This window comes from Salmo salar, chromosome 02 (genome assembly GCF_965601325.2).
Source record: "Salmo salar chromosome 02, fSalSal1, whole genome shotgun sequence".
NCBI classification, from domain to species: Eukaryota; Metazoa; Chordata; class Actinopteri; order Salmoniformes; family Salmonidae; genus Salmo; species Salmo salar.
Genome location: NC_138292.1, coordinates 98,405,266 through 98,419,934, shown reverse-complemented (window position 1 = coordinate 98,419,934; position 14,669 = coordinate 98,405,266). Strand labels below are relative to the sequence as shown.

At 38.4% G+C, this 14,669-nt stretch overlaps 11 non-coding genes across 11 annotated transcripts; all 11 read right to left on the bottom strand.

The window, feature by feature from the left end:
- Nucleotides 1–188: 188 nt before the first annotated feature.
- trnam-cau (transfer RNA methionine (anticodon CAU)) lies at nt 189–261 on the bottom strand. The gene has a single exon. It is a non-coding gene; the product is annotated as a tRNA-Met (tRNA).
- A 3,864-nt stretch (nt 262–4,125) lies between these two features.
- Nucleotides 4,126–4,198, bottom strand: trnam-cau (transfer RNA methionine (anticodon CAU)). The gene has a single exon. It is a non-coding gene; the product is annotated as a tRNA-Met (tRNA).
- Nucleotides 4,199–6,234: 2,036 nt separating this feature from the next.
- On the bottom strand, nt 6,235–6,307 carry trnam-cau (transfer RNA methionine (anticodon CAU)). Its single transcript has one exon. It is a non-coding gene; the product is annotated as a tRNA-Met (tRNA).
- A 611-nt stretch (nt 6,308–6,918) lies between these two features.
- trnam-cau (transfer RNA methionine (anticodon CAU)) lies at nt 6,919–6,991 on the bottom strand. The gene has a single exon. It is a non-coding gene; the product is annotated as a tRNA-Met (tRNA).
- Nucleotides 6,992–8,665: 1,674 nt separating this feature from the next.
- On the bottom strand, nt 8,666–8,738 carry trnai-uau (transfer RNA isoleucine (anticodon UAU)). Its single transcript has one exon. It is a non-coding gene; the product is annotated as a tRNA-Ile (tRNA).
- A 291-nt stretch (nt 8,739–9,029) lies between these two features.
- On the bottom strand, nt 9,030–9,102 carry trnam-cau (transfer RNA methionine (anticodon CAU)). Its single transcript has one exon. It is a non-coding gene; the product is annotated as a tRNA-Met (tRNA).
- A 1,902-nt stretch (nt 9,103–11,004) lies between these two features.
- trnam-cau (transfer RNA methionine (anticodon CAU)) lies at nt 11,005–11,077 on the bottom strand. Its single transcript has one exon. It is a non-coding gene; the product is annotated as a tRNA-Met (tRNA).
- Nucleotides 11,078–11,712: 635 nt separating this feature from the next.
- trnam-cau (transfer RNA methionine (anticodon CAU)) lies at nt 11,713–11,785 on the bottom strand. The gene has a single exon. It is a non-coding gene; the product is annotated as a tRNA-Met (tRNA).
- An 843-nt stretch (nt 11,786–12,628) lies between these two features.
- trnam-cau (transfer RNA methionine (anticodon CAU)) lies at nt 12,629–12,701 on the bottom strand. Its single transcript has one exon. It is a non-coding gene; the product is annotated as a tRNA-Met (tRNA).
- Nucleotides 12,702–13,677: 976 nt separating this feature from the next.
- Nucleotides 13,678–13,750, bottom strand: trnam-cau (transfer RNA methionine (anticodon CAU)). The gene has a single exon. It is a non-coding gene; the product is annotated as a tRNA-Met (tRNA).
- A 631-nt stretch (nt 13,751–14,381) lies between these two features.
- Nucleotides 14,382–14,454, bottom strand: trnam-cau (transfer RNA methionine (anticodon CAU)). The gene has a single exon. It is a non-coding gene; the product is annotated as a tRNA-Met (tRNA).
- Nucleotides 14,455–14,669: the final 215 nt, after the last annotated feature.

Here is a 14,669-nt window from a genome sequence, read left to right as displayed (position 1 = left end):
GTATGGTCTGAAAGTCCACAACACCTGAGAAAAAAACTATGATTTCATTCTAAAGTAAAAAATATAGATATCGACCTTAAGATGTGGTATCCACCGTGACAAAAGTATGTATTGTCTGAAAGTCCAAAACATCTGAGAATTAATTGTCACTTATTCTTCAGACAACACTTTCTTTTTAAAATCTTTGCTGCCCCGTGTGAGGATCTAACTCACGACCTTCAGATTATGAGACTGACGCGCTACCTACTGCGCTAACGAAGCACATTTAATCAACAAATCGAAAGAAAAAATTATCGATACCGACCTTCACTTTTTGACAGTGACGTTGTAAGCACCGTGCCAAAATGCTAGGTCTGAAAAACCACAACACCTGAGAAAAAAACTATGATTTCATTCTAAAGTAAAACAATTTGATATCGACCTTAAGACGTGGTTTCCACTGTGACAAAAGTATGTATTGTCTGTAAGTCCAAAAACACTGAGAATTAATTTTCACCATTAGACAACAGTCTTTTTATAAGCTTTGCTGCCCCGTGTGAGGATCGAACTCACGACCTTTAGATTATGAGACTGACGCGCTGCCTGCTGCACCAACGAGGCACAATAAAGCATGAAGTGTAAGAAAAAATATCGATACCGACCTTCAGATTTTGACAGTGACGTTGTAACCACCGTGCCAAAATGTATGGTCTGAAAGTCCACAACACCTATGAAAAAAACAATGATTTCATTCTAAAGTAAAAAATATAGATATCGATACCGACCTTCAGATTTTACAGTGACGTTGTAAGCACCGTGACAAAAGTATGTATTGTCTGAAAGTCCAAAACCACTGAGAATTAATTTTCACCTTCAGACAAAACTGTCTTTTATAAGCTTTGCTGACCCGTGTGAGGATCGAACTCACGACCTTCAGATTATGAGACTGACGCACTGCCTGCTGCGCCAACGAGGCACATTAAATCATTAAGTTTAAGAAAAAATATCGATACCGACCTTCACTTTTTGACAGTGACGTTGTAAGCACCGTGCCAAAATGTATGGTCTGAAAGGCCACAACACCTGAGAAAAAAACTATGATTTCATTCTAAAGTAAAAAATAGAGATATCGACCTTAAGATGTGGTATCCACCGTGACAAAAATATGTATTGTCTGAAAGTCCAAAACATCTGAGAATTAATTGTCACTTCATCTTCAGACAAAACTTTCTTTTTAAAATCTTTGCTGCCCCGTGTGAGGATAGAACTCAAGACCTTCAGATTATAAGACTGATGCACTACCTACTGCGCTAACACGTCACATTACATGAAGACATCGAAATAAAAAATGATCGATACCGACCTTCAGATTTTGACAGTGACGTTGAAAGCACCGTGCCAAAATGTATGGTCTGAAAGTCCACAACACCTAAGAAAAAAACAATGATTTCATTCTAAAGTAGAAAATATAGATATCGATACCGACCTTCAGATTTTACAGTGACGTTGTAAGCACCGTGACAAAAGTATGTATTGTCTGAACGTCCAATAACACTGAGAATTAATTTTCACTTCATCTTCAGAAAACACTGTCTTTTTAAAACTTTGCTGCCCCGTGTGAGGATCGAACTCACGACCTTCAGATTATGAGACTGACGCGCTACCTACTGCGCTAACTAAGAACATTTAATCAACAAATCGAAAGAAAAAATTATCGATACCGACCTTCACTTTTTGACTGCGACGTTGTAAGCACCGTGCCAAAATGTTAGGTCTGAAAAACCACAACACCTGAGAAAAAAACTATGATTTCATTCTAAAGTAAAACAATTTGATATCGACCTTAAGACGTGGTTTCCACCATGACAAAAGTATGTATTGTCTGTAAGTCCAAAACAACCGAGAATTAATTTTCACCATCAGACAACGGTCTTTTTATAAGCTTTGCTGCCCCGTGTGAGGATCGAACTCACGACCTTCAGATTATGAGACTGACGCGCTGCCTGCTGCACCAAGGAGGCACATTAAAGCATGAAGTGTAAGAAAAAATATCGATACCAAATTTCAGATTAAAGACAGTGACGTTGTAAGCACCGTGCCAAAATGTATGGTCTGAAAGTCCACAACACCTAAGAAAAAAACAATGATTTCATTCTAAAGTAAAAAATATAGATATCGATACCGACCTTCAGATTTTGACAGTGACGTTGTAAGCACCGTGCCAAAATGTATGGTCTGAAAGTCCACAACACCTAAGAAATAAACAATGATTTCATTCTAAAGTAAAAAATATAGATATCGATACCGACCTTCAGATTTTACAGTGACGTTGTAAGCACCGTGACAAAAGTATGTATCGTCTGAACGTCCAATAACACTGAGAATTAATTTTCACTTCATCTTCAGAAAACACTGTCTTTTTAAAAGCTTTGCTGCACCTTTTGAGGATCGAACTCACGACCTTCAGATTATGAGACTGACGCACTGCCTGCTGCGCCAACGAGGCACATTTAAACCTTAAGCGTAAAGAAAAAATATCGATAACGACCTTCAGATTTTGACAGTGACGTTGTAAGCACCGTGCCAAAATGTATGGTCTGAAAAACCACAACACCTGAGAAAAAAACAATGATTTCATTCTAAAGTAAAACAATTTGATATCGACCTTAAGATGTGGTTTCCACCGTGACAAAAGTATGTATTGTCTGAAAGTCCAAAACCACTGAGAATTAATTTTCACCTTCGGACATCACTGTCTTTTTATAAGCTTTGCTGCCCCGTGTGAGGATCGAACTTACGACCTTCAAATTATGAGACTGACGCGCTGCCTGCTGCGCCAAAGAGGCACGTTAAAGCTTTAAGTGTAAGAAAAAATATTGATACCGACCTTCACTTTTTGACAGTGACGTTGTAAGCACCGTGCCAAAATGTATGGTCTGAAAGTCCACAACACCTGAGAAAAAAACTATGATTTCATTCTAAAGTAAAAAATATAGATATCGACCTTAAGATGTGGTATCCACCGTGACAAAAGTATGTATTGTCTGAAAGTCCAAAACCACTGAGAATTAATTTTCACCTTCAGACAAAACTGTCTTTTATAAGCTTTGCTGCCCCGTGTGAGGATCGAACTCACGACCTTCAGATTATGAGACTGACGCGGTGCCTGCTGCGCCAACAAGGAACGTTAAATCATTAAGTGTAAGAAAAAATATCGATACCGACCTTCACTTTTTGACAGTGACGATGTAAGCACCGTGCCAAAATGTATGGTCTGAAAGTCCACAACACCTGAGAAAAAAACTACGATTTCATTCTAAAGTAAAACAATTTGATATCGACCTTAAGATGTGGTTTCCACCGTGACAAAAGTATGTATTGTCTGAAAGTCCAAAACCACTGAGAATTAATTTTCACTTCATCTTCGGACAACACTGTCTTTTTATAAGCTTTGCTGCCCCATGTGAGGATCGAACTCAAGACCTTCAGATTATGAGACTGACGCGCTACCTACTGCACTAACGAAGCACATTTAATCAACAAATCGAAAGAAAAAAATATCGATACCGACCTTCACTCTTTGACAGTGACGTTGTAAGCACCGTGCCAAAATGTATGGTCTGAAAAACCACAACACCTGAGAAAAAAACAATGATTTCATTCTAAAGTAAAACAATTTGATATCGACCTTAAGATGTGGTTTCCACCGTGACAAAAGTATGTATTGTCTGAAAGTCCAAAAACACTGAGAATTAATTTTCACTTCATCTTCGGACAACACTGTCTTTTTAAAACTTTGCTGCCCCGTGTGAGGATCGAACTCACGACCTTCAGATTATGAGACTGATGCGCTACCTACTGCGCTAACTAAGAACATTTAATCAACTAATAGAAAGAAAAAAATATCGATACCGACCTTCACTTTTTGACACTGACGTTGTAAGCACCGTGCCAAAATGTATGGTCTGAAAGTCCACAACACCTGAGAAAAAAACTATGATTTCATTCTAAAGTAAAAAATATAGATATCGACCTTAAGATGTGGTATCCACCGTGACAAAAGTATGTATTGTCTGAAAGTCCAAAACATCTGAGAATTAATTGTCACTTATTCTTCAGACAACACTTTCTTTTTAAAATCTTTGCTGCCCCGTGTGAGGATCTAACTCACGACCTTCAGATTATGAGACTGACGCGCTACCTACTGCGCTAACGAAGCACATTTAATCAACAAATCGAAAGAAAAAATTATCGATACCGACCTTCACTTTTTGACAGTGACGTTGTAAGCACCGTGCCAAAATGCTAGGTCTGAAAAACCACAACACCTGAGAAAAAAACTATGATTTCATTCTAAAGTAAAACAATTTGATATCGACCTTAAGACGTGGTTTCCACTGTGACAAAAGTATGTATTGTCTGTAAGTCCAAAAACACTGAGAATTAATTTTCACCATTAGACAACAGTCTTTTTATAAGCTTTGCTGCCCCGTGTGAGGATCGAACTCACGACCTTTAGATTATGAGACTGACGCGCTGCCTGCTGCACCAACGAGGCACAATAAAGCATGAAGTGTAAGAAAAAATATCGATACCGACCTTCAGATTTTGACAGTGACGTTGTAACCACCGTGCCAAAATGTATGGTCTGAAAGTCCACAACACCTATGAAAAAAACAATGATTTCATTCTAAAGTAAAAAATATAGATATCGATACCGACCTTCAGATTTTACAGTGACGTTGTAAGCACCGTGACAAAAGTATGTATTGTCTGAAAGTCCAAAACCACTGAGAATTAATTTTCACCTTCAGACAAAACTGTCTTTTATAAGCTTTGCTGACCCGTGTGAGGATCGAACTCACGACCTTCAGATTATGAGACTGACGCACTGCCTGCTGCGCCAACGAGGCACATTAAATCATTAAGTTTAAGAAAAAATATCGATACCGACCTTCACTTTTTGACAGTGACGTTGTAAGCACCGTGCCAAAATGTATGGTCTGAAAGGCCACAACACCTGAGAAAAAAACTATGATTTCATTCTAAAGTAAAAAATAGAGATATCGACCTTAAGATGTGGTATCCACCGTGACAAAAATATGTATTGTCTGAAAGTCCAAAACATCTGAGAATTAATTGTCACTTCATCTTCAGACAAAACTTTCTTTTTAAAATCTTTGCTGCCCCGTGTGAGGATAGAACTCAAGACCTTCAGATTATAAGACTGATGCACTACCTACTGCGCTAACACGTCACATTACATGAAGACATCGAAATAAAAAATGATCGATACCGACCTTCAGATTTTGACAGTGACGTTGAAAGCACCGTGCCAAAATGTATGGTCTGAAAGTCCACAACACCTAAGAAAAAAACAATGATTTCATTCTAAAGTAGAAAATATAGATATCGATACCGACCTTCAGATTTTACAGTGACGTTGTAAGCACCGTGACAAAAGTATGTATTGTCTGAACGTCCAATAACACTGAGAATTAATTTTCACTTCATCTTCAGAAAACACTGTCTTTTTAAAACTTTGCTGCCCCGTGTGAGGATCGAACTCACGACCTTCAGATTATGAGACTGACGCGCTACCTACTGCGCTAACTAAGAAGATTTAATCAACTAATCGAAAGAAAAAAATATCGATACCGACCTTCACTTTTTGACAGTGACGTTGTAAGCACCGTGCCAAAATGTATGGTCTGAAAAACCACAACACCTGAGAAAAAAACTATGATTTCATTCTAAAGTAAAACAATTTGATATAGACCTTAAGATGTGGTTTCCACCGTGACAAAAGTATGTATTGTCTGAAAGTCCAAAACATCTGAGAATTAATTGTCACTTCATCTTCAGACAAAACTTTCTTTTTAAAATCTTTGCTGCCCCGTGTGAGCATAGAACTCTCGACCTTCAGATTATAAGACTGATGCACTACCTACTGCGCTAACACGTCACATTACATGAAGACATCGAAATAAAAAATGATCGATACCGACCTTCAGATTTTGACAGTGACGTTGAAAGCACCGTGCCAAAATGTATGGTCTGAAAGTCCACAACACCTAAGAAATAAACAATGATTTCATTCAAAAGTAAAAATATAGATATCGATACCGAGCTTCAGATTTTGACAGTGACGTTGTAAGCACCGTGACAAAAGTATGTATCGTCTGAATGTCCAATACCACTGAGAATTAATTTTCACTTCATCTTCAGAAAACGCTGTCTTTTTAAGAGCTTTGCTGCCCCGTGTGAGGATCGAACTCACGACCTTCAGATTATGAGACTGACGCGCTACCTACTGCGCTAACGAGGAACATTTAATTAAGAAATCGAAAGAAAAAATTATCGATACCGACATTCACTTTTTGACAGTGACGTTGTAAGCACCGTGCCAAAATGTATGGTCTGAAAAACCACAACACCTGAGAAAAAAATTATGATTTCATTCTAAAGTAAAACAATTTGATATCGACCTTAAGATGTGGTTTCCACCGTGACAAAAGTATGTATTGTCTGAAAGTCCAAAACCACTGAGAATTAATTTTCACCATCAGACAACAGTCTTTTTATAAGCTTTGCTGCCCCTTGTGAGGATCGAACTGACGACCTTCAGATTATGAGACTGACGCGCTGCCTGCTGCACCAACGAGGTAAATTAAATCATATATTGTAAGAAAAAAATATCGATACCGACCTTCAGATTTTGACAGTGACGTTGTAAGCACCGTGCCAAAATGTATGGTCTGAAAGTCCACAACACCTGAGAAAAAAACTATGACTTCATTCTAAAGTAAAAAATATAGATATCGACCTTAAGATGTGGTATCCACCGTGACAAAAGTATGTATTGTCTGAAAGTCCAAAACATCTGAGAATTAATTGTCACTTATTCTTCAGACAACACTTTCTTTTTAAAATCTTTGCTGCCCCGTGTGAGGATCTAACTCACGACCTTCAGATTATGAGACTGACGCGCTACCTACTGCGCTAACGAAGCACATTTAATCAACAAATCGAAAGAAAAAATTATCGATACCGACCTTCACTTTTTGACAGTGACGTTGTAAGCACCGTGCCAAAATGTATGGTCTGAAAAACCACAACACCTGAGAAAAAAACAATGATTTCATTCTAAAGTAAAAAATATAGATATCGATACCGACCTTCACTTTTTGACAGTGACGTTGTAAGCACCGTGACAAAAGTATGTATCGTCTGAACGTACAATACCACTGAGAATTAATTTTCACCTCATCTTCAGAAAACACTGTCTTTTTTAAAGCTTTGCTGCCCCGTGTGAGGATCGAACTCACGACCTTCAGATTATGAGACTGACGCGCTGCCTGCTGTTCCAACGAGGCACTTCTAAACATTAAGCATAAAGAAAAAATATCGATAACGACCTTCAGATTTTGACAGTGACGTTTTAAGCACCGTGCCAAAATGTATGGTCTGAAAGTCCACATCACCTGAGAAAAAAACAATGATTTCATTCTAAAGTAAAAAATATAGATATCGACTTTAAGATGTGGTATCCACCGTGACAAAAGTATGTATTGTCTGAAAGTCCAAAACCACTGAGAATTAATTTTCACTTCATCTTCAGACAACACTGTCTTTTTAAAAGCTATGCTGGCCCGTGTGAGGATGGAACTCATGACCTTCAGATTATGAGACTGACGCGCTACCTACTGCGCTAACGAAGCACATTTAATCAACAAATCGAAAGAAAAAATTATCGATACCGACCTTCACTTTTTGACAGTGACGTTGTAAGCACCGTGCCAAAATGTATGGTCTGAAAGTCCACAACACCTGAGAAAAAAACTATGATTTCATTCTAAAGTAAAACAATTTGATATCGACCTTAAGACGTGGTTTCCACCGTGACAAAAGTATGTATTGTCTGTAAGTCCAAAACCACTGAGAATTAATTTTCACCATCAGACAACAGTCGTTTTATAAGCTTTGTTGCCCTGTGTGAGGATCGAACTCACGACCTTTAGATTATGAGACTGACGCGCTGCCTGCTGCACCAACGAGGTACATTAAAGCATGCAGTGTAAGAAAAAATATCGATACCGACCTTCAGATTTTGACAGTGACGTTGTAAGCACCGTGCCAAAATGTATGGTCTGAAAGTCCACAACACCTAAGAAATAAACAATGATTTCATTCTAAAGTAAAAAATATAGATATCGATACCGACCTTCAGATTTTACAGTGACGTTGTAAGCACCGTGACAAAAGTATGTATTGTCTGAAAGTCCAAAACCACTGAGAATTAATTTTCACCTTCAGACAAAACTGTCGTTTAAAGGCTTTGCTGCCCCGTGTGAGGATCGAACTCACGACCTTCAGATTATGAGACTGACGCGCAGCCTGCTGCGCCAACAAGGCACGTTAAATCATTAAGTGTAAGAAAAAATATCGATACCGACCTTCACTTTTTGACAGTGACGATGTAAGCACCGTGCCAAAATGTATGGTCTGAAAGTCCACAACACCTGAGAAAAAAACTATGATTTCATTCTAAAGTAAAACAATTTGATATCGACCTTAAGATGTGGTATCCACCGTGACAAAAATATGTATTGTCTGAAAGTCCAAAACATCTGAGAATTAATTGTCACTTCATCTTCAGACAAAACTTTCTTTTTAAAATCTTTGCTGCCCCGTGTGAGGATCGAACTCACGACCTTCAGATTATAAGACTGATGCACTACCTACTGCGCTAACGAGTCACATTACATGAAGACATCGAAATAAGAAATGATCGATACCGACCTTCAGATTTTGACAGTGACGTTGAAAGCACCGTGCCAAAATGTATGGTCTGAAAGTCCACAACACCTAAGAAATAAACAATGATTTCATTCTAAAGTAAAAAATATAGATATCGATACCGACCTTCAGATTTTGACAGTGACGTTGTAAGCACCGTGACAAAAGTATGTATCGTCTGAACGTCCAATACCACTGAGAATTAATTTTCACTTCATCTTCAGAAAACACTGTCTTTTTAAAAGCTTTGCTGCCCCGTGTGAGGATCGAACTCACGACCTTCAGATTATGAGACTGACGCGCTACCTACTGCGCTAACGAGGCACATTTAATCAAGAAATCGAAAGAAAAAATTATCGATACCGACATTCACTTTTTGACAGTGACGTTGTAAGCACCGTGCCAAAATGTATGGTCTGAAAAACCACAACACCTGAGAAAAAAATTATGATTTCATTCTAAAGTAAAACAATTTGATATCGACCTTAAGATGTGGTTTCCACCGTGACAAAAGTATGTATTGTCTGTAAGTCCAAAACACTGAGAATTTATTTTCACCTTCAGACTAGAGTATCATTTTATAAACTTTGCTGCCCCATGTGAGGATCGAACTCACGACCTTCAGATTATGAGACTGACGCACTGCCTGCTGCGCCAACGAGGCACATTAATTCATTAAGTGTAAGAAAAAATATCGATACCGACCTTCACTTTTTGACAGTGACGTTGTAAGCACCGTGCCAAAATGTATGGTCTGAAAGTCCACAACACCTAAGAAATAAACAATGATTTCATTCTAAAGTAAAAAATATAGATATCGACTTTAAGATGTGGTATCCACTGTGACAAAAGTATGTATTGTCTGAAAGTCCAAAACCACTGAGAATTAATTTTCACTTCATCTTCAGACAACGCTGTCTTTTTAAAAGCTATGCTGGCCCGTGTGAGGATCGAACTCATGACCTTCAGATTATGAGACTGACGCGCTGCCTACTGCGCTAACGAAGAACATTTAATCAACAATTCGAAAGAAAAAATTATCGATACCGACCTTCACTTTTTGACAGTGACGTTGTAAGCACCGTGCCAAAATGTATGGTCTGAAAGTCCACAACACCTGAGAAAAAAACTATGATTTCATTCTAAAGTAAAAAATATAGATATCGACCTTAAGATGTGGTATCCACCGTGACAAAAGTATGTATTGTCTGAAAGTCCAAAACATCTGAGAATTAATTGTCACTTCATCTTCAGACAACACTGTCTTTTTAAAGGCTTTGCTGACCCGTGTGAGGATCGAACTCACGACCTTCAGATTATGAGACTGACGCGCTACCTACTGCGCTAACGAAACACATTTAATCAACAAAACAAAAGAAAAAATTATCGATACCGACCTTCACTTTTTGACAGTGACGTTGTAAGCACAGTGCCAAAATGTATGGTCTGAAAAACCAAAACACCTGAGAAAAAAACTATGATTTCATTCTAAAGTAAAACAATTTGATATCGACCTTAAGATGTGGTTTCCACCGTGACAAAAGTATGTATTGTCTGAAAGTCCAAAACCACTGAGAATTAATTTTCACCATCAGACAAGAGTCTTTTTATAAGGTTGGCTGCCCCGTGTGAGGATCGAACTCACGACCTATAGATTATGAGACTGACGCACTGCCTGCTGCACCAACGAGGCACTTTTAAACATTAAGCGAAAAGAAAAAATATCGATACCGACCTTCAGATTTTGACAGTGACGTTGTAAGCACCGTGCCAAAATATATGGTCTGAAAGTCCACAACACCTAAGAAAAAAACAATGATTTCATTCTAAAGTAAAAAATATAGATATCGATACCGACCTTCAGATTTTGACAGTGACGTTGTAAGCACCGTGACAAAAGTATGTATCGTCTGAACGTCCAATACCACTGAGAATTAATTCTCACTTAATCTTCAGAAAACACTGTCTTTTTAAAAGCTTTGCTGCCCCATGTGTGAGGATCGAACTCACGACCTTCAGATTATGAGACTGACGCGCTATCTGCTGCGCTAACGAAGAACTTTTAAACATTAAGCGTAAAGAAAAAATATCGATAACGACCTTCAGATTTTGACAGTGACGTTGTAAGCACCGTGACAAAAGTATGTATCGTCTGAACGTCCAATACCACTTAGAATTAATTTTCACTTCATCTTCAGAAAACACTTTTTTTTTTAAAAGCTTTGCTGCCCCGTGTGAGGATCGAACTCACGACCTTCAGATTATGAGACTGACGCGCTGCCTGCTGCGCCAACAAGGCACTTCTAAACATTAAGCGTAAAGAAAAAATATCGATAACGACTTTCACTTTTTCACAGTGACGTTGTAAGCACCGTGCCAAAATGTATGGTCTGAAAAACCACAACACCTGAGAAAAAAACAATGATTTCATTCTAAAGTAAAAAATATAGATATCGATACCGACCTTCAGATTTTGACAGTGACGTTGTAAGCACCGTGACAAAAGTATGTATCGTCTGAACGTCCAATACCACTGAGAATTAATTTTCACTTCATCTTCAGAAAACACTGTTTTTTTAAAAGCTTTGCTGCCCCGTGTGAGGATCGAACTCACGACCTTCAGATTATGAGACTGACGCGCTGCCTGCTGCACCAACGAGGCACTTTTAAACATTAAGCGTAAAGAAAAAATATCGATAACGACCTTCAGATTTTGACAGAGACGTTGTAAGCACCGTGCCAAAATGTATGGTCTGAAAGTCCACATCACCTGAGAAAAAAACAATGATTTCATTCTAAAGTAAAAAATATAGATATCGACCTTAAGATGTGGTATCCACTGTGACAAAAGTATGTATTGTCTGAAAGTCCAAAACCACCGAGAATTAATTTTCCCTTCATCTTCAGACAACACTTTTTTATTAAAAGCTTTGCTGCCCCGTGTGAGGATCGAACTCACGACCTTCAGATTATGAGACTGACGCGCTACCTACAGCGCTAACGAGGCACATTTAATCAACAAATCGAAAGAAAAAATTATCAATACCGACCTTCACTTTTTGACAGTGACGTTGTAAGCACCGTGCCAAAATGTATGGTCTGAAAAACCACAACACCTGAGAAAAAAACTATGATTTCATTCTAAAGTAAAACAATTTGATATCGACCTTAAGATGTGGTTTCCACCGTGACAAAAGTATGTATTGTCTGAAAGTCCAAAAGCACTGAGAATTAATTTTCACCATCAGACAACAGTCTTTATATAAGCTTTGCTGCCCCTTGTGAGGATGGAACTCACGACCTTCAGATTATGAGACTGACGCGCTGCCTGCTGCACCAACGAGGCAAATTAAATCATTTAGTGTAAGAAAAAATATCGATACCAACCTTCAGATTTTGACACTGACGTTGTAAGCACCGTGCCAAAATGTATGGTCTGAAAGTCCACAACACCTGAGAAAAAAACTATGATTTCATTCGAAAGTAAGAAATATAGATATCGACCTTAAGATGTGGTATCCACCGAAACAAAAGTATGTATTGTCTGAAAGTCCAAAACCACTGAGAATTAATTTTCACCTTCAGACAACACTGTCTTTTTATAAGCTTTGCTGACCCGTGTGAGGATCGAACTCACGACCTTCGGATTATGAGACTGACGCGCTGCCTGCTGCACCAACCAGGCACATTAAAGCATTAAGTGTAAGAAAAAATATCGATACCGACCTTCAGATTTTACAGTGACGTTGTAAGCACCGTGACAAAAGTATGTATAGTCTGAACGTCCAATACCACTGAGAATTCATTTTCACTTCATCTTCAGAAAACACTGTCTTTTTAAGAGCTTTGCTGCCCCGTGTGAGGATCGAACTCACGACCTTCAGATTATGAGACTGACGCGCTACCTACTGCGCTAACGAAGCACATTTAATCAACAAATCGAAAGAAAAAATTATCGATACCGACCTTCACTTTTTGACAGTGACGTTGTAAGCACCGTGCCAAAATGTATGGTCTGAAAAACCACAACACCTGAGAAAAAAACAATGATTTCATTCTAAAGTAAAACAATTTGATATTGACCTTAAGATGTGGTTTCCACCGTGACAAAAGTATGTATTGTCTGAAAGTCCAAAACGACTGAGAATTAATTTTCACCTTCAGACAACACCGTCTTTCTATAAACTTTGCTGCCCAGTGTGAGGATCAAACTCACGACCTTCAGATTATGAGACTGACGCGCTGCACGCTGCGCCAACGAGGCACTTTTAGACATAGAGCGTAAAGAAAAAATATCGATAACGACCTTCAGATTTTGATAGTGACGTTGTAAGCACCGTGCCAAAATGTATGGTCTGAAAGTCCACATCACCTGAGAAAAAAACAATGATTTCATTATAAAGTAAAAAATATAGATATGGATACCGACCTTCAGATTTTGACAGTGACGTTGTAAGCACCGTGACAAAAGTATGTATTGTCTGAACGTCCAATACCACTGAGAATTAATTTTCACTTCATCTTCAGAAAACACTTTTTTTTTAAAAGATTTGCTGCCCCGTGTGAGGATCGAACTCACTACCTTCAGATTATGAGCCTGACGCGCTGCCTGCTGCGCCAACGAGGCACTTTTAAACATTAAGCGTAAAGAAAAAATATCGATAATGACTTTCACTTTTTGACAGTGACGTTGTAAGCACCGTGCCAAAATGTATGGTCTGAAAAACCACAACACCTTAGAAAAAAACAATGATTTCATTCTAAAGTAAAAAATATAGATATCGACCTTAAGATGTGGTATCCACTGTGACAAAAGTATGTATTGTCTGGAAGTCCAAAACCACTGAGAATTAATTTTCACTTGATCTTCAGAAAACACTTTCTTATTAAAAGCTTTGCTGCCCCGTGTGAGGATCGAACTCACGACCTTCAGATTATGAGACTGACGCGCTACCTACTGCGCTAACGAGGTACATTTAATCAACAAATCGAAAGAAAAAATTATCAATACCGACCTTCACTTTTTGACAGTGACGTTGTAAGCACCGTGCCAAAATGTATGGTCTGAAAAACCACAACACCTGAGAAAAAAACTATGATTTCATTCTAAAGTAAAACAATTTGATATCGACCTTAAGATGTGGTTTCCACCGTGACAAAAGTATGTATTGTCTGAAAGTCCAAAACCACTGAGAATTAATTTTCACCTTCAGACAACACTGTCTTTTTATAAGCTTTGCTGACCCGTGTGAGGATCGAACTCACGACCTTCAGATTATGAGACTGACGCGCTGCCTGCTGCGCCAACGAGGAACTTCTAAACATTAAGCGTAAAGAAAAAATATCGATAACGACCTTCAGATTTTGACAGTGACGTTGTAAGCACCGTGCCAAAATGTATGGTCTGAAAGTCGACATCACCTGAGAAAAAAACTATGATTTCATTCTAAAGTAAAAAATATAGATATGGATACCGACCTTCAGATTTTGACAGTGACGTTGTAAGCACCGTGACAAAAGTATGTATCGTCTGAACGTCCAATACCACTGAGAATTAATTTTCACTTCATCTTCAGAAAACACTGTTTTTTTAAAAGCTTTGCTGCCCCGTGTGAGGATCGAACTCACGACCTTCAGATTATGAGACTGACGCGCTGCCTGCTGCGCCAACGAGGCACTTTTAAACATTAAGCGTAAAGAAAAAATATCGATAATGACTTTCACTTTTTGACAGTGACGTTGTAAGCACCGTGCCAAAATGTATGGTCTGAAAAACCACAACACCTGAGAAAAAAACAATGATTTCATTCTAAAGTAAAAAATATAGATATCGACCTTAAGATGTGGTATCCACTGTGACAAAAGTATGTATTGTCTGGATGTCCAAAACC